This window comes from Podarcis melisellensis (genome assembly GCF_964234715.1).
Source record: "Podarcis melisellensis genome assembly, chromosome: 1".
Lineage (NCBI taxonomy): Eukaryota > Metazoa > Chordata > Lepidosauria > Squamata > Lacertidae > Podarcis > Podarcis melisellensis.
The window spans coordinates 40,811,372-40,831,761 of NC_138528.1; the positions used below are offsets into that span (position 1 = coordinate 40,811,372).

The 20,390-nt window shown below is 41.5% G+C and overlaps 1 long non-coding RNA gene across 1 annotated transcript; it reads right to left on the bottom strand.

Moving 5' to 3' along the window:
* Positions 1-12,877: 12,877 nt before the first annotated feature.
* On the bottom strand, positions 12,878-18,863 carry LOC309356608. The gene is made up of 3 exons (XR_014162873.1): positions 18,718-18,863; positions 16,537-16,619; positions 12,878-13,008 (listed from the first exon to the last, which is right to left on the bottom strand). It is a non-coding gene; the product is annotated as an uncharacterized lncRNA (long non-coding RNA).
* Between the last annotated feature and the right edge of the window lie 1,527 nt (positions 18,864-20,390).

Genomic DNA, 20,390 nt, shown 5'->3' on the forward strand with positions numbered 1-20,390 from the left:
CATACCCAGGAAACCTGCCAAAGCACAGACATAATGATGGGGGAAGAGCAACTTATTTCTCAATGTCATACATTGTTATTGCACTACAAATGACATTGTAAAAAACAACAGTCATATCTATGAACTTCCTTTTCCTTGCAGATTCTTCTCTAAGGGGTGGTTCAAAGGGGACCCATTTTTTTCAGCTTAGATATATGCTTTCAGCAATCCTTTTTTCAACAACAACACCAGAATCCATGTAAAATCCAGCCTTCAAAAAACCCAAAACTTTTTCTCTTTTGCTAATTTATAATATCTGTATGATAAATCCATTGTGCATGATGGAACAGATCTTTTAACAAAATGATTATTTAAAAGTCATTTCCTGGTAGAAAAACACTACTGTGAGTGATAAAGACCCATGGGAGCAGAAAGCCATCACTTTTTACATTAAGAAGCTTACAACTTTTATTACCGTTGCAAAGAGTGACTCTAGTTTTTAAATAATGCAGTTTATTTAATTTAAAAGCATTTGTAACCCATGATGTCTCCTCTCCTTGGCCAATTTCTACTTGAATACCCTTTTCACATAACTGTACCTTAATGGTTCCAGTGGCTTCTACATTTGCTCCCGTCTTGATCCAGATATTTACAAAATGGCCTCTGAGGGTCAAGGGTTACTTAGCCTGCCATGTAAACATGCCATAAGGAGAAGAGGCCCATGGCTAGGAGTCTTTACATATGCAGTAATTCTATGGGGGTAGAAAATATTGTGGATATAGCAGCAAACAGATCTGTAGTATGTATTGCAGATATTAATATTGCAAAATCTGAAGCAACTGAATGCATGAAAACTGAATCCCTTTAGAAGAAAAACATTGTCAAGGTCCAATTGTCAAGTCCATTGTCAAGTTTTATTCAAAAGTTTACTCACAGAACTTTCTTCAAAACAAAACATCTAATTATATATCCAAAACATCCGTATACAGTGGTACCTCGGGTCACAGATGCTTCAGGTTACAGACTCTTCTAACCCAGAAATAGTACCTTGGGTTAAGAATTTTTCTTCAGGATGAGAACAGAAATTGCATGGCGGCGGTGCAGCGGCAGCGGGAGGCCCAATTAGCTAACGTGGTACCTCAGGTTAAGAACAGTTTCAGGTTAAGAATGGACCTCCAGAACGAATTAAGTGCTTAACCCGAGGTACCACTGTAATGTCTTGTGCTGTCCAGCACAAGCTCAGTATCCTATAAATGAAATAAACTAGAGCTGACAAACATGGCGCACTCGGCCTCTGTCTCTCAGGCATTATTGCCTGCATTTCAGGCTGCATCTTTTTTGTAGGCTATTTACCTGGAGAGCTTCATTTACATCCATACTTCTGTTTGTGCTGTGATCCATAGACGCAGGTCTGTAATTTGCAGGCACAGGTCCGAGTGTTGTTGTTGTTGTTGTGTCCCACAGCTTTTGTTGGGAAAACCAACTGTTTACCACTGAATAGGAATAAATGTCAATCCATGGAAAACTCGGTTGCCATTTGTTCAGATTCAGTGGTAGACAGCAGGTTTTCCTGGTTAAAGTTGAGGGACCTCCCCCATCTGTGCCTAGAAATTGTGACACAAATCTGTATGAGCCTATGACTCCCATCATCCCTAACCACTGGCCATGCTGGCTGAAGGTGATGGGAGTCCAGTAACATCTGGAGGGCCACAGGTTCATCATATGATGACCTTTGCTACTTCAGAATTGTTGAGGTTTTGCATGTGTCACAAAATTAAATACTCCATGAAGAAAAGAATCTAAAATCCCCACACATAGAATATTAGCACTTCCAGGGGGAAACACTAAACTAAAACCCCTGTCCCTGGTTCCAAATTTTCTATGTGTAAGAAGTTGTTTCATATGGGGTTTTTTGGGGGGGGGTGCATATTACTGTTTAGTACTGTGTTTTCCTCCACTAGCAGCCTGAAGTGGGGCAGGCCAGAATCAGTTTTACCATGTGATGCAACTATTTGTCTAGAAACTCTGTTATAAACAAGTAAAACCATTTGTATTACAAAGGGACAAACTCCTCAATCTGCAACTTGGCTACTTAGAACAAACTTACTGGTATTTTGAAAGACTTGAGGAGCATGACATAGTGACCTTCTGCGACTGGTAAACAGAGCAAGAATTTGGCAGCAACCTCGTCATTTGACATACATTTGCTTCAGTGGAAAACAACAGATACGATCAATGCCTGGGAGGTTACTTATTCTAGACTTCTCACAGGAGCCAGATTGCAGAGAAAAGGAGGAGAGGTTTCTTGGCGTTAAATGGTATCAAAAGGCTTTTGCTGTATTGTATACTCGGATATGTAGCATTCACTGCAGGTTACTAAAAGAAGAGTTTATTGCAAAAGCAAGAAGAGGAGAAAAGGAGGGAAAAGATGGCACACAATAATGATGAAGAATCGTACAGCACCTAGCACAGCAAATTACAATTGCTATAACAGGGAGAGAGAGAAAAAATCATAAAGTGGTCTGCCAGGTCCCTTGGCAATTTTCAAGTGGTTCATGGGGGGAACTGATTGGGTACCACTGCCTTATGCTCACCAAGATACGAAAATGTTGTGCAATGTTTCATTTTACAATATACAGAGCCCAATAAAGGATGGGGATCTACAATGAAATGCATTAGTTTATTATGAAAAGGCTTTTGGCATCTTGTTAGAATTTTGGATGTCTAGACAGAGCTCATGGCACAGTAGTATAGTATAGTGCCCTTCAAAAGCATGGAAAAATATTCATGGCATTCTGTAACAACCATGAAGTGGTTATGAGATCTTGTCTGTCTTTAACACCAAATAAATATAAACCAATGCAACAATGCATCCAATTAAAAAGTGATGTGAAAACACTAACTTTTAAAATCACGATTCAAATATGGTGATCATGACATTTTAGAAGAAGAAGAAGAAGAAGAAGAAGAAGAAGAAGAAGAAGAGGAGGAGGAGTTTGGATTTGATATCCTGCTTTATCACTACCCGAAGGAGTCTCAAAGCAGCTATCATTCTCCTTTCTGATTTATTTTTTAAAACAGATGACTACCTTTTAGGTTGTGCAGAAATGCTTGAAGCATGGCTCTTTTGAACCCAGAAAATAAAATTCCTTATAGTGAAGGTTTTCTGGGTTCATTTGACTAAGAGGCAGAGAGAGCAATAGACTTATTTCGAACCTAGCAAAATACCTATCGTACAATAAAAACAGCAAAACTGCTCAACTGCACATTTGTGTGGAGGAAGCAGGGAAAACACCCCCCCCCCAAATAAAAATCTGTTTGGAGGAAAAAGCAACAAATGCAACACAAGAGAAAAGAAATGCTCATGCAGCCAAGTTGTGCTTGAAAAATGGAATCACATGACTTTTACATCACACTTGCCTGTGACCCTGGCACAATGTCATGCCCTCCCTCCGGCTGTCATTGAAGGCTGATACAGGAAGATTGCTTACTCAGAGACACAATGCCCCTGTGACCCTGGACAAATAGAAACAACAGAGCATGTGCTTCTCCAGTGCCTACACTATAGAGACATTCGTATTAGCCTCATCTCCCCACTACTCCAAAAGTACCCAGGGCGCACAGGATAATTCTATACCTCCCTGCTGCTGTCAGATACCAATCCTGCTACAACATACAATGTTGCCAGATTCTGCACAGCTGCATTCAAAATTTTTCAGAGGATGACCTGTGCCACAAACTAGATCTAATGAACACTCACATCAGAGTGCTCTCTAAACTGATGGTTGTAGTCTTTTATATACTAACCTTTTATGCTCTTCCATATCCGTTTAATGTTCCTAACCCTTCTTTTATATTCTTTTAGTTTCTTTTATATTCTTTTAGTTTCGTTTAGATTCTTATAGTCTTTTAGGTATACCTTCTGCTTTAATACTTTTCAGATTTCCAAAATGTTGAAGAAGAAGAAGAAGAAGAAGAAGAAGAAGAAGAAGAAGAAGAAGAGGAGGAGGAGGAGGAGGAGGAGGAGGAGGAGTTTGGATTCGATACCCCGCTTTATCACTATCCTAAGGAGTCTCAAAGCGGCTAACAATCTCCTTTCCCTTCCTCCCCCACAACAAACACTCTGTGAGGTGAGTGGGGCTGAGAGAATTCAGAGAAGTGTGACAAGCCAAGGTCACCCAGCAGCTGCATGTGGAGGAGCGGGGACGCGAACCCAGTTCACCAGATTACGAGACTACCGCTCTTAATCACTACTCCACACTGGCTCTTACAGATTCTAAATGATTGTACCCCACTCTAATTAAGCTGGTCTATGACTGTAATAAAGATTTGATTGATTGATTGATACATCACACTAGCCCAGGATGTTTTCTGAAAATAAATCTTCAAAGACATCTGCCACTCCACTCTCTTATACAGAAATACCTGATGCCCTATTGCTGCACCAATGCCTCATCTAACCTTCAAATATGCTGGTAAACCCAGGATCTGCCAGAGCAGCACCACTGCCCTCTAGAGAGCCACCTGCTTCCCTGTGTGTGTGTGTGTGAGGTAGATGGTGGAGCCTTGGTGGCGTTCACAGAGTTCATCATTCATAGGGTTGGTTATGTGTTCCTGCTCTCCACCATGTTCACTGAAAATTAGACCGAATGCAAACCTGGCAAGAGTGGATTTCTTCTCCATGTGTGAAGAATGAGAAAATAAATATGAGAATTACAACCCAGCGTTGTTACTGGTGGGCACTGAATTTCCAGGACTTTACAGCACAGTTTAATGTTGTTTTAAGGAGCCCAGCACCAGCTCGGCTGCAACACTGCAGGTAACGAACAGGGGCGCATTGTCAGGGACATTTGTGCCAATTACATTATTAACTGAGGAATCTGAGGCATGTGTTTGGATTACCTACTCATTTCATTCCTTTTCCTGTTGTTGATCCTTTCAAGCAGTAGCAATTTTTCCAATTACAGGAATCGCTGGGGCCACGTCTGCGGACACTGGGCCTTCAGTCTTGGTAGGAAAAGATTCTGTAAGATGGTTTACATTGCCGTTTCCTCCGAGGGAGCCTGCAGCACACAGTATATGGCTTAAGGCTTAGCAGAGCACATACCACAGCTATAGGATGTAGTGCATCTCAAGGGGCTTTGTGGCTGTTGAATTCTTAAAATAAACGGTTCCTTCCAGCCTGAGACGAGCATTAAAAATATATGTTTGCTTGCCAAAGCTGTGCAAACACACTAATTCAAATAAACCTGATCAATTATGTAAAAAGACAAGGCTTTGGGGAAGCAAGTAAGGATGGATGGATGAAGGGAAGAGGTTTGATTCCAGCCCCCCACCCCCCGCTCATCACTTTTTCCTCAGCTGCACACATGCGAGGCAAAGCCAGCTGCTGTGGTGAGTATATTCTAACTATACAGAAGTAGGCAAGGTTCTTCTTTGATTTGAGGTTTGCGAAGCATGACTTGAAATGTTGAAAAACAAATAGGATAGTCCCAGGAGCACATGTTTGCTTTCTGGAGATGGAGATGGAGGCACTGTTGTTTTTGCAACACCTTCACTTCTCCAACCTTGGCTGCAGGTTGGGCCACCAGGGGTTTATTGAGATCAGTGTCTGGGTTCACAGTAAAGGGATCTTTTTGTACACATATCTGAATCCTAAATATATTATTTGGAAGTAAGTCCCATCGTGTGTGGGACTTATTTGGACATGCCCCAAATAAATATTTGTTTCTCAGTAAAGTGTTTGGGGATTACACACTTTGTGTCTCTGAGCCATGGATGAGAGAAACCACCTGTGTCTTCAGAGGTAGAGGGTGAGTTAGTTATAACTCCAGGACAGGGAAATGCAAGAGCACAGCATATTATGAGAAGGTTGCTGCAGCTATCATCTTTCTTTGCAGAGACCATCAGCAGATGAGGAGAACCATGAAGAACCACTTCTTTTCCCAGCAGCATTTTGCATGGTATTGTTATGTACACTGCAATCTATGAGTGGCAAGAGATTTCAGGGTTCTCAACATGTACCTTTGGTTTGGATTCCTTGGAATGAAGGTCACTGGAGTCAGGTGATGTTTCTGGGATGCACAGTTTATCCATATATACGGGTTGAGCAAGAGATGGAAGGCTCATAGCATTAACACTCTTGTTCCCCATTAGGTTTCTAGATGCCACCAATTCTATAGCTTCGGTTCCCCACACAGAGCAAGTCAAGCCTCTGGCTTTCTTTTGGGCACAGTTCCATTGTTTTGCTCTCTTTCATGCATGGAAAACCAGATCATATCACCCTCAGCCAGGGCATGGGTGGGGAGAAGAAAGATGTGCCCGCTTCCAGAAAGAACTCTAGCTTCTGCAGCAACAGTTTCTCTGTACTTGGTCATCTCTTTCATTATGCAAAGGCCCATTCTCCTAACAAAAGGGATTGTGCCAGAAGTGTGCATGCACATGAAAGCTCATACCAATAACATAACAAACTTAGTTGGTCTCTAAGGTGCTACTGGAAGGATTATTTTTTTTATCTTGATCACCCTGTTTGATCTTCAAGAGCCAGACTCAAACACACATTTATTCTAACCCCAATCTCATTACAATATTTTACAGTTTTAGAGCTGTTTTGGAAGCCTTTCCCCCCTATAAAGGCATACATGATTTTTTGACTAAAGAGGGTAAAATATTACACCTTAAAAAATTCAATAAAGGAATATATATATTTTAAAAGCTACTCCTCCTCCAGACCTCAAGGCTGCCCCAGAGCTTGACTGTAACCTGACAATAATTGGCTGGGGTCCAATTAGGCCCCGAATGTCCTGTAAAAAGCAATGGGAGGTGGGCTGAGTTTGAAATGTCTATGACTTTTAAGTTGGACCTGCTAGCTAAGGCTTCTGCTTCTAGCGATAGAAAGTTCTGGTTCTAGTATAGGAATCTGTCCTTGAAACAAATAGAAGGGGAGCAGTAATTCACTTCAGTGAAAATATGGCCAAACATTAGGAACAAGTTCTCTTTTGGAGGAGATATGCCTTCTTGAGGCTCAGGAGAAAAGTTCATACCCCGAGTCTGTTTACCCAAGAACTGAATGTGGTTGGCACTTCATATTTTTGGCTGTGCTTGGAGATATCTGAAGGGAAGTTTCTGACAGCTCCCACAAATTCAGTGTATAACAAGATCCATCATAATGTATATATTCCAGATTCCCCCTTCCCCAATATATTTTAAACTGTAAAGTTAGCTGCAAACTGAAGTTAGCATTAAACATTGGATGGCTTTGGAGCTAGGCCATGAAGTCAACTTTGTTTTTAATCTGATGGTTTGCTTAACCTGTGATACTCTGAAATGAAAAGTGCAATAAAGGCAGTCTGTGGTAGGTGGTGATAAACCTGGAGTCATACAGACTACAATGTTGTCTAGAGGGAACGGAAAGGTTTGGTACTCCTCAAAGAGTTGACACTAGATGATATGTTTAGGATTATAGCCTTGTGCATAGTTTCCTTTTGGCTCCCTCCTGTTTCCATGGCACAAATTTGTGCCATTAACTGCTAGTTTATTACCACGGTGACTATATCCCAGTATTATTGTGTTTAGATTATTAACATCCTAAAATATTAAAAGGTGCATTTAAAGATTCCATGTTAGTAACTTGAGGAAAGTCCTTACCTTGCTAAATGTTGGCTGGAAGCTGTCAGCTAGGGGTAGGGATACGGAGCAAAATTTTGTTTACAAGTTCCCACTTGTAACTATATATAAGTAATTAGGATCTTTAAGAAAAGAACAGCTTTGGTGAAAAAGTCTGGCCAGAGATCAAAGATGAGGTTCTGTTCTTATCCTTTCCAATTAGTCTCTCCTGAATATGGGGCAGATCACATAGCACAGGTCTGGGCAGGGCATTTTTTTCAGCCGGAAATCACCGGAACTCAATTCCAGCACCTCTCAGGTGGGTTCCAACACCTCTCAGGTGGGTGTATTGCCATTCTAAAGAGAACAAAGGAAGCATTCAGAGTGAGTTCTGGCACCTCTTTTTCTAGAAAAATAGCACAGAGTCTGGGCAACTTCTCTCAGTCCAAAGGCCACATTCCTTCATAGGGAACTTTCTGAGGGCTACATGCCAGTGATTAGAGGGGACACAGGCAAAGGTGGGAAGGACCAGAGGCAACAGTATTTGGAACATGGGATGTAGCTCCTCATTTGTATAATAGGTTATATTATTGCCACACAAAAGTGAGAGGTTTATATATGCAGACCTCTCCGTTTGCTATCCAGGCAAGCAAGAGGCTTTGTCACAGTTTCCTGAGGTTTCCCATCCCTGTCACAGCACAAGGTTGCTGTGGAAAATTGGCTTCCCCAATAAGCATTCCCATCCTAGCCACAATTTTTTACAAGTGCTTATTATATGACTTCTTCCAATTGTGTTGCAAGGCTCCATGTTCCTGCTGTCCGATATCAGCAGTCACAGGGAATGAGCCATGGAGACTTCAGATACAATGGCTGGGGTTTTATCAATGGAAAAAGGAAGGCCATTTCTGATAGCATCCCCATGCAAATATTATGTGTGCTGTCTCTCTTACTCAAGTCACTAATAGAGTTCCACAGGTGTGGAAGAGTTTGACACCTGTGAATTGCTTCTTAGAAGCAGCCTACACAACCCCAGCATGACACGAGGTGCCCCTTCCTTCACCCAAGTTCTCAACCTGTTGTAAGAAGAAGGGTTCCCTTGGTTTGTGGTTGGTGGGAGAACACACACAACCCTTCTGCACCCTTCTCCATGTTGGGATTTACAGGCACTTGGAAGCAGCAGGAGAACCTTCCTTCAAAGCCCAGTGAGTAAACATTGTACTGGTACTCCATCCCATGCTTTGAAGGCACTCAATGGTGGTGGAAAGTTTTCTCTCCTTCCAACCACCCAAAAGTCCTGGTGGGAGGCAGATCTTTTCCTCCCTCTTCTCTTGTTGTTGTTTAGTCGTTTAGTCGTGTCCGACTCTTCGTGACCCCATGGACCAGAGAACGCCAGGCACCTCTGTCCTCTACTGCCCTCTGCCCTCTTCTCTTGAGTCCTATGCATATGCCAGAAGACTTAAGAAAGAGAGAAGAGGTAATTACAAATTATGGCTGACTGGCAAAACCAGATACAAATTTTGGACCCCTGATAACAGCTCATGCTCCTAGGTCAGGGTACAGTGGTACCTCGGGTTACATACGCTTCAGGTTACATATGCTTCAGGTTACAGACTCCGCTAACCTCGAAATAGTACCTCAGGTTAAGAACTTTGCTTCAGGATGAGAAGAGAAATCATGCTCTGGTGGTGTGGTGGCAGCAGGAGGCCCCATTAGCTAAAGTGGTACCTCAGGTTAAGAACAGTTTCAGGTTAAGAACGGACCTCCGGAACGAATTAAGTACTTAACCTGAGGTACCACTGTATATCATTGGCTGTAATTTGAGCTGGCTAAGGATCTCAGGGCAGCTGTGGGATATGGAACTGCTTTGATCAAAAGGAAATCTGTACCTTGGGAGCATAACGTCTACTATTAGCTCACTGAAACTTTGTTTTCTCTGTGCTGTATTAACAAAAAAAATTGCCTTGTTGTTCTAATGTCCTCAAATCACCCCTTGGCACCTTCTTATTTTAGCAGCACCACACCCAGACTATGGACCTCCCCGGCTACCACATTTTCTCTACCAGAGGCAGCTGGATACTCAGAGGTTGATCTCACTGCCCACTGTGGAGACTGTCAGTGTTCAATTGTCAGCTGGAAATAGAGTCACTGTGCCAACCATTCCAAAGGAATAGCACAGCACAATTAGTATGCTTCAAATATTTTACTGTGGGTAAGGGTTGGCCAACCTCCATAAAAATCCAGTGTTTTAAGAGGTGTTTGGTGACTCACTTGATTGTTAGAGGCCAGTGGTGGCTAGTCGCATCTTCCCCCTGATTTTTTTTTTTTTGTTATTTTGTTACGTAACACTCTTAAATTCAAAAATGTCAAGTTTGAGTAAGAAAGGAAGCGGATCAAATGTGTGTGTGGTGTTATCACAAAACGGCTGCATTGCTCACATGCAGGAACACTTGGCAGCCTGCCATTTGCATCAAATAGTACAAGGAGGGAAAAGGAGCCGAGTGCTGCAATTTTCTCAGACTGTCATCGTGAAAGCTTGCCAAGAAGATAACGACGTGCTAATTGTTCTTATTTCTCCCATCTCTGAATCTCTAGGGACAATAAAAAAAATAGAGACAGTAATGTACGTTCACAGGAAAAACAATCCAAAATTTACAGCCATACAGTACATAATGACTCTGTTTTGTGACACTTTAGTTCCTCTCACTACAAGCATTTCTGTAGATTACAGACATTTAGCTCCTAAAGGAAAGATAATTTTCTTGCACACCATCCCAACCCATGAGGAGTGTGAGATTCCAGGAGTTCAGGCGCTTATCCAGGTTTCATGTTTCCTTTGGAATAAAGGACAACATAGACTGTGGGGTCTTTATGATACATGGTTTATTTGCACATATATACAACCTGAGCCTGCGATGGAGGGGTTCACAGCATTAGCATCCCAAGAGAGTCCTGCTTCTTCCATAGCCACCGCCTTGGAATCTGTCTGGCACAGAGCCACTTCCTTTCATACCAGAATGGCTCATACATAACTCACCAGGGAGCTAGCTTGGCTATTTGAGGAAGTGAATCTGTGCCAGACAGATTCAAGGCTGTGGCTCCACCTCACCAAACACAGAGAAAGGCAGCCAGAGCCCCAATTTCTCTGCCTCGAATCTCCTTCAGCATCCTCTGACCTTCTCTGGGGAAGCTTCAGAATTTTCAGAGCTCAGAAGCCCATCCAGGTATTCAGCTCATTCATGTGAGGGGTGGTGGTGGTTGTGCACCTCCAGTGTGTCCCTCTTGCCATCCTCTGCATATTAGAGTTATCCCTCTTACACAGTGGGAATCATGTGATGCTGAGGTTTCAGCTAGGACTAGAGGCTGAGTGATGCTTACATGTGGCTGCTGATACCCCTCCGCCTTGATATTTGAAAGTGACATTGCCACTTCCACAGGGGCCTAATAAAGAAGCATTTATTACAGTGCTGTGTCCAGTAGTAAAGTTTACACCCATAAAAGCAACTTTTCAAAACCTTGCAAAGCAAGATTGTACATTTAGATATAGTACAGTGGTACCTCGAGTTACAAATGCCTCAGGTTACAAACGCTACAGGTTACAAACTCCGCTAACCTGGAAGAGTTACCTCGAGTTGAGAACTTTGCCCCAGGACAAGAACGGAAATTGTGTGCTGGTGGTGCAGTGGCAGCAGCAGCAGCAGCAGCAGCAGTGGGAGGCCCCATTAGCAAAAGCACACCTCTAGTTAAGAACAGTTTCAGGTTAAGAACGGACCTCCGGAACGAATGAAGTTCGTAACTAGAAGTACCACTGCAAATCATCTTTACAATATTCCATTTTCCAGTTCATATGAAATTATGACTTGTCACTGTCTCTTTCCTTTCATAGGGAGTTGTTTTAGCTATCAAGGTAAACTTTCAGAGTTTGTCCACCTGTTCTTTTGTGGAAGATCAAATTAGTAATCTCTAAAACATTTTTACATTTATATCCAATGAGTTCAGTGTGGTGTACGTAGTTCTCCTCCTCACCAATTAAATTCTTGCAACAACTCAATAACAATCTCATTGATCCACCCAAAATGACCTCCTTGTGATGTCTGATTTTGATTGTAGGTTGGCAGATACACACCCAATGGACTGGACCACCATACTTTGAATATAAAAAAAGAGAGCATGGATACTCAAAGTATTAGCAGAACATCATCTTGGCTCATTCCACAATAATCTCCTGAAATCCTCAGCCACTTCCTACTCTGACTTATGCTGAGGATATTAGCCTGATGCAAAATTGGCCTGAGATAATAAATACAAATGTAGCCTCCTATATTTGTGCATGGAGTATTAAGTCTTTTGCTCCATTCAAATAGATTTTGGTATTAATAAACAACAAATACAAGTACAACCACAGTGGTTGAGCAGTCAGCAGATTTCATTTAGTTCCAAAAAGGTCTGCTCAAGTGTCATTGTCAATTTATTACAGTAGCTTTGATTCTTCTCACTTCTGTACCAACTGGCACTCAGCAGAATGTGGATCTATTAAATATGATTGATGCTTGGTATCCTTGCTTGAAATGGGAAAGATACAACTTTTTCATTTCATTGTTTGATTAGCTTTGGCAATTTCCTCCAAAGGCTTGAGGCACATAAGATAGTCACATAGTCACGAAGTACGATTGTGTGACTCATGGTAGCAGAAATTATTGTAGCGTCTCGCAGGAGAAACACAGCTGCAACGCATTTCAATCTGTTTAAATGGTTGAGAAACAGATTGGAAGCAGCAGTTCAGTTTTTAGCCGCTCCATTTCCCTGGTGTGTTGATGGAGTCATATTTACTTAATGATGTTAGTTATGAGTATTTCATCTGCTTTAATTCCAGTGGCTTTGATTCTCTGAACTGTCAACCTGGGGAAGCTATCAAGCTGCCTGAGGTTGCATATTGATTTTACAGGGCAATACAAAATGAAAGGTTCTGTACTTATTATTATTTTTATTTATCTGCTGTAGTTCAGTACCACATACTTAACTGTCAAAGGAGCAAAGAGTGGATGGTTGGCACTTATATTTCAATTGCTTGAGCTTCAGTTACAAATCAGTGACACTCTGGAGACTACGCTTCCCCTCTAGCACCCATCCTGCAGCATTCTGTCCTACTGCTCCTGGAAGTTCCTGACATAGACTTGTTTATCTGTGCCCTTAGGCTGGGGGAAGTTTTCCATCGGAGGCAGTCTAAAAATGCAATGGATTACACACGTGCAGGTTCTTCCTTCTAATTTTGATTTTGATTTGGCTCAATGTTCTGTGTGGTTTTCCTTATTTCTCAAAGGCCTATCAGTACCCTGTGATCATCTCAAGTTGCTGCACGGAGAGATTTGGTTAGGTTTCCTCTGCGGCTGTCTTTGTAGCAAATTCAGCATTGCTGAAAGCAGTTTCCTTAAAAAAATGTAAAGAATAGTGGTAATCAGACCTAACTTCTGCATATGAGCTGTTGACTGTCTGCCACACCAGACACTCACACGGTGGCTTGGTAGAAGAACTTCTTGTACTAGTCTTGCATGGAGGAACATGTGAAAGGAGTATCTGAGAATACTTCTGGTTGTCTTAATTTGCTTCATCTTGTTTTGTTTGGGGCCAGCCAAGATCAAGGTAACTATTCACAAGGTGGAAGATTCTGTATTTTATTGCTGGTTCTTTCTCTGCACTACATGCTGCTTTTTAGGGCCATTTCACACACTAAATTATGAAAGTAATGCCTCTTGATGGAGACTGGTTGCAGCACTAATGGGAGGTAAAGAAGCTTTGGTGTTTTTCCCATACTTTCATCTGGTGGGAGGTGGGAACGTCCATGTTAAGAGCATTACAACCATAAGGATGTTGAATTCTTAAAGAATAGAAACCTTTCCTAGTGAACACAACCCGAAAAAACACAACCTGAAGCGGCTATAACCCGAGGTATGACTGTAGTAATAATAATAATTGTTGTTGTTGTTGTTAAAGTCTGCATCATTGTGAGGCACTAAATAACATCTATTAGGCATTCAACCAGAGTTCACTTCCCTCATCCCCATAAGGAGAATTGGATACAGTGGTACCTCAGGTTAAATACCTTAATTCGTTCTGGAGGTCCGTACTTAACCTGAAACTGTTCTTAACCTGAAGCACCACTTTAGCTAATGGGGCCTCCTGCTGCTGCCGCGCCGCCGGAACACGATTTCTGTTCTCATCCTGAAGCAAAGTTCTTAACCTAAAGCACTATTTCTGGGTTAGCAGAGTCTGTAACCTGAAGCGTATGTAACCTGAAGCGTATGTAACCCGAGGTACCACTGTACTATTATTTCTTTTAGTGGGCCATTCGATCTGTGATTGTTCGCTCACACTTGCAACTCATTATTTTACACAATGTATAATTAACTTCTGGACTGTGCTGTAACAAGATGTGCTGATGACTCTTGGTTTAGTTGGTATTAAAGGAAGATCAGGCAAAATTCATGGAGGATAGCTCGATCTGTCAATTGCCATCAGCTACAATAGGTACGTGAAAGCTCCATGCTCAGAAGCAATGTACTTCTGAATGCCAATTAAGGGGGGGGGACAAACAACTAATGGGGTTCCTGTGTTCATGCCCCACATGTGGTCCTCCTGTATGCACCCAACTGGCCTCCATGGGCAACAGGATGGTGCCCTTGTCCTTATTCTGCAAGTCTTATGTTATTCTCTGTAAAACAGGTGCCTGTTGTAACTTTGCTGCGTTGGCAAGCTGGCAGTCAGCTATGCGTTACAAGAAAAAGAAAACAGAACTGGTAATAACAGATTTGGTGGTAAGGATTGCCCTTTTTTAAGGTTAAAGGAGGAACCAAATTTCAGTGTATATCAACCACATATATAATTATCATTCCAGCTGCAAATAAATATATCCCCATGGTGGTTAGAAAAGGGTGTCTCTTTGTTAGGGTCTCATTTCTTCATATGAGACTACAGACAATAATAATGCTGGCATTTTTGCCATCAGCTGTCACATTTCCAGAAAACGATATAAATATGCAACCGTTTTCAAGGCAGTTACTTTGTGTGCACAGCTCAGTGATTTCCAAATCCTTTGGTTGGTTTACTCATTTGAAGCCAACGCTTTTAGCTGAAATTCTTCCATCTCTCTGTCTCCCCAATTGCAGACGTCAATACCAATTTGATTTCTTGAACACCCACAATGATGGAACTTCACCTTATTCCAAATAGTGTGTGATTGAAGATGCAGGTCACCTCCAAATGACATACTTATTGAGCATTCATCCTGATTTCTTTGCAAAGAGTTTGCACAAAAATTATACAACCCACTGTTTTACAGAGCATTCATCATGATTGGTTTGTGTTAGAGTTGTACATTTGTTATACTACTCTAGTGCATTTTCCCCTCCCTTATTATATTGTACAACGAGTGTTTCAGTTCTCTTTAATTGGGCAAACCCGAATTTTCTGATATGCGATTGAATCCCTTCTGCAAAATAGGGGCAGTCTGAACATAACCTAGGACACAATGTCCCAGATGTCGTGCGCATGTATTAAAAATGTTGAAAACCAAAATTGAGAACCCGTGTGTAAGGGGCACTTAATGACCTCTGCATCAAATAATGAATTGCAAGGTTTAGTAAGGAGAGAACATAAGAATTAGTCTCATGAACACGATAACAGCAGACCGCTATTATATGCTGGGAAGTGGTATTTCTAAACCAAACCAAAAGTAAGTGAATGGATGGGAAATTCTGGTAATTAATTGTTGTGACAAAAGGGAAAAAAGGCAACGACAAGGTAATTTTACAGCAAGTTAGAATCCACTTATTGAATATTATAGGAATCTATCTATCTCTATCTATCTATCATCTATCTATCTATCTATCTATCTATCTATCTATCTATCTATCTATCATCTATCTATCTATCTATCTATCTATCATCTATCTATCTATCTATCTATCTATCTATCTATCTATCTATCATCTATCATCTATCTATCTATCTATCATCTATCTATCTATATCTATCATCTATCTATCATCTATCTATCATCTATCTATCATCTATCTATCTATCTATCTATCTATCTATCTATCTATCTATCTATCATCTATCTATCATCTATCTATCTATCTATCTATCTATCTATCTATCTATCTATCTATCTATCTATCTATCTATCTATCATCTCTATCTATCATCTATCTATCTATCTATCTATCTATCTATCTATCTATCTAATCTATCTATCATCTATCTATCTATCTATCTATCTATGAAGTAAAATTGCATGAATGCATGAGCTATAATGGGTCAAATACCACTGAGAACTTTTAGATCATCTTCTCAAAGCATCTCAAATGCAGTGTCATTTAGTGGGGGGTAGGGCACACAATCAGAGCTAATCTACATACCATATTTTGGCTGGGGAAACTCAACCAGATGGTTGGGAAATAAATAAATAAATAAATAAATAAATAATAAATAAATTTTAAATCAGTACTTTACCAACTACTGTCTTTCTTAATGCTGCAACACACAAATCATGCAAACTGGTATTACCACACTGCAAAACTAAGTTTTGAAGAATTTGTACAGTTTGACCTGTTCTTTCCTTGTGAGAACTGAAAGCCAAATGTTGCCAGTGGTCATGAAGCAATGCACCATTAGAACCACCCAGTATATAAGTTCATGCTGAGAATAGGATGGCTGCCAAAAATTAAGCAGCTACATTTTTGCTGCGTATTAAGCCAACTGCCCATTGGTTACCTGAATGAAAGAACTTTGTTTTCCCTCTCTCCTGTATTTTCCTTAAACTGGTATTGCAGCAAAAATGGGGGAAAATCCAAGTACAATATATCCTTGAGAGTGGACACTCAAAGGAGCACACTGTGCACCTTCATAAAACATACTGAAATAATTAGTTTTATTTATCAGAGAACAAATACATACCCCAAAGAAGTTGACTGCTGCAACGATTGCCAAGAACATCTGAACTTGGATTTTCCATACCTCAGGCCTACCTTAAACAAAAGCTACCAAACAAGGTTCAGCCAGAATTTAACAGAGCATGCAATACTAGAAGACAAATAACAATAAAAAATAATCCAATTTTCAAAATAACAATTAATTGATCCACCATCAAGGACTGGTGGATCACTTTCTTTGTTTTTAAGGTATGCTCAAGCCTTCTAAAAGTAACATTAGATTTTAGCAATGTTTTTTTTTTGGTTGGGCAGTATGAAAGCTGTATTAAAAATGCTTTGCTGGTGTGGATAGCATAATGCATAGCTGTCAACTTTTCCCTTTTCTTGCGAGGAATCCTATTCGGAATAAGGGAATTTCCCTTAAAAAAGGGGGAAAGTTGACAGCTATGATAATGGGGAAAATATGTGTTGAATGAAATAAGAAAATGATGTTTCTATGTCCGTGAAAAAAATCTATTTATTTCTATCAGCTCTGTTTCATGTGGATTGTTTGAGTTTTAACCAATCTGAAAGGTTTGGACGCAGCAAACAGAAAAAGTAGTTCTTCCCCTGTGGCCTATCTCATGTCTTATCATGGCCTCTGTGAACAGCTAGGTAAATAAGCCTCTTTCAGGCTATTTCCTATGAACCTCTGATCCTTAATCATGCAAAAGAGAAAGAAAGCAGAGGAAAGGCATTTGTAATGCAAAGGAATACTCTGGAAAATGGTAAAACTTCACACTTGCATTGAAGCAAGAGCTGCTTTGAGCTTCATACTTGGATATACCCTTGCCATATGCTCTTTGTTTGGCAATAGGCAAGCCTAGAAGGGAAGTTTCAAAAGCTTTGGAAAGGCTGGCCACTCCAGAGGCTTATGAAAACACAAATAACTTGAGGGTTGAGTGCATGGGTAGGCAAACTAAGGCCCAATCACCTTCTAAATCCAGCCCGTGGATAGTCCGGCCCACAGCGTGTTTTTACATGAGTAGAATGTGTTCTTTTATTTAAAATGCATCTCTGGGTTATTTGTGGGGCATAGGAATTCGTTCATCCCCCCTCAATATAGCCCCCCCAAGGTCTGAGGGACAGTGGACCAGCCCCCTGCTGAAAAAGTTTGCTGACCCCTGGTTGAGTGTTTCAAAACAGATTCAGGCTGTTTTGTGTGGGTTGTTGGTGGCCAGTTTAATGCTAGTAAGAGGATGGGGTGGAGGTGGTGGCTTCTAGCATTTCTGCATTTGTTACCTGCCTTGCAATGCAATCATTTGCAGATTACACAGAAGTAAGCTCCTCTATGTTCTGTGAACCTTACTCCTTACTCCTTAGTGTCTTTGGGATTGCAGCTTGAATGTGGTACCTCGAGTTAAGAACTTAATTCGTTCTGGAGGTCCGTTTTTAACCTGAAACTGTTCTCAACCTGAGGTACCACTTTAGCTAATGGGGGCCTCCCGCTGCCGCCGCCGCACGATTTCTGTTCCTGAAGCAAAGTTCTTAACCCGAGGTACTATTTCTGGGTTAGCTGAGTCTGTAACCCAAAGTGCCTGTAACCTGAAGCATCTGTAACCTGAGACACCACTGTATCTGTATGCGCTAAACAAAAACCAGATTTGTCACTGACCTTGACAGTGTATGCTACCTCAGGTGGGTTGTGGTCACTACCCCTCCCCCGCTTTCCCCTCCTCACCCAGTCCTTGCTGCTGAGGCAGACTTTAGTTATATGGTGCACTGAGTGAGGACAAAACTTGGCACTCCTTAACTTTGAGTAGGTACGTGTATAAATATAGGTGGTGGTTATTATTTTGCATGCCCTTGGATCTGCACCTTATGCAGGGAAACTTCCTGCACTGCTCTAAATCTGGCGCTGCTTCCACCACCACTTTCCCCCACCTTTTCCATTCCCTGCTGCCTCTCCCTCAGTCATCCTCCTTCCGGCTGTGCATCCCTGCTGTGTCATAGGCGCCATCTATGCGGGGATCTGGGGGCCCAGGCATCCCCAAATTTTCAACGAAGGGGCTGGGCCCAACAAAGTTCTATGCAGCAGCGCATGCATGCCATGGGGCGTGCCGACCCCAACCGTGCACATGTTCATGCCACGGTGATGTCGGCATGCCCCGGACGTGCAACGTAAATTGACAATGCAGAGTTTTTAATTGAATCAAAGACTGCTAACCTGTCTTTGCTGCAGATGGTGATGCTTTGGCAGTGATGCAGGCATTCTCTGTTTCCACCTTGACCACAATGTTTCCCTTTGAGGAAGGGCTCCTACCTCAAAGTGAGGAGTATTGGACCTGGAGACGTCTTTAGGACTACTGCTGACTGCATCGCTGCAGCAGTAGCAGTAGCAGCAGCAGCAGCAGCAGTGGTGTTCCATAGTTAGCACACAAGGCAACAGGTGACGGAGTGGCGGTTGGCTGACAGCCATGGTGTTGGCGGCAGTGGCAGGCAGACAAGACCATGGGAGCCTCACCCGCCACTCTGTGTCACATGCCTCACCTGACCTTGCAGCGGAGAAAAAGGGCACAATATTTTATTTAAGTGCTTCAATGCTGTATGTTTTTTTTGTATTGTGTCCAAATTTCTTCTGAAAGCCAGTGTCTTCAAGTATAAAAAGGCTATACTGAGCTACTTGGCAGTTTTGGAACAAATCCGTTATGCTGGATGACTCATGACTCTAGCTCTTTTCTTTGGGGGGTGGGAGTCCTAATTCAGTAAAAAAAAAATACTCAATTTCATCTTATCCCAAGAGTAGTAGTAAAAATGAAAGTTTTTACATGAACAAAATGGCCACTTTCAAACACTTGCTCTAAGAACTAATTACTTAAAAAAGATTCCTGTTTAGCCGACTGCAGATTATCTCATTTTCCATTTTTAGAGATTTTTCTCCCCCTTAGATTTATGCTGGAAACAAACAATTATGCAAGGCTCCCCTTGCCCTGCAGTATCTGCCTCATTGCCAGTGGAAGTCCAGCAACATATTATTTCAGCTTAACACTCCAACATACTTGCATATAGGGTTCTCGCATGTGGACGCCCTAATGTTGTTTCCCCACTGCCTTCTTGCATTTGCATATTGAACATGCAAGTTTGAAAAAGCTATTAAAAATGCCTTGACATCGGTCCTCTTCTAGATGCTTATTCTGGAGGCCTCTGGGGAACGCAGCTCAAACGACTGGCAGGCTAAGGAGAGAATGATGGATTACTCTTCAGCTGTCCACACAAAATATGACCTCCATTCAAATAGCCAACTTTGGTTTCTGTCACTGACATAACCCTCATCACACTTTTCTTCCAAGCTCTTAAAAATAATGGGAAAGATTATTCTAGTCTGATCCCATTAGGTAGATATTACACTTTTCATAACGTTCTGAGATCATTGATATGAGGTGTTTTGTTTCTTTATTTTTATATAAAAAATATCTCTCCCATAGAAAAAAAAGGGATGCAGTTTCAGGCCCTTGGTGCTCTGAATGCTTTGGTTTGGCAAGTCTCACTGTGGTGCATTCCAATTGCTTTCTGTTTTCTTCTTGGCTGCATTGTTCTTGGAAAAGTATGAGTTTGACATTAGTAATACAACCAAAACAGAACTTTTCCATGTGGCTTTTACATTGTTGAGCCGGCGTGCTGTGGCTTTGAAAGCCCAATAAAAGAGGTTGCGTAACAGGGATTACAGATTAATCGGTGGCATGAAATACCGAGATTGAAGAGTATGATTATTATTTTTTATAGTGGTCATTTATGTTGTCAATGTGTCTGCCGCAGACTCCCAAGTATTATTTTTTCAATTTCACCTTGGGTCGTAATGTTCTTTGTGGAATCCTTTAGGTAAATGGTTGCTGCAGGGTG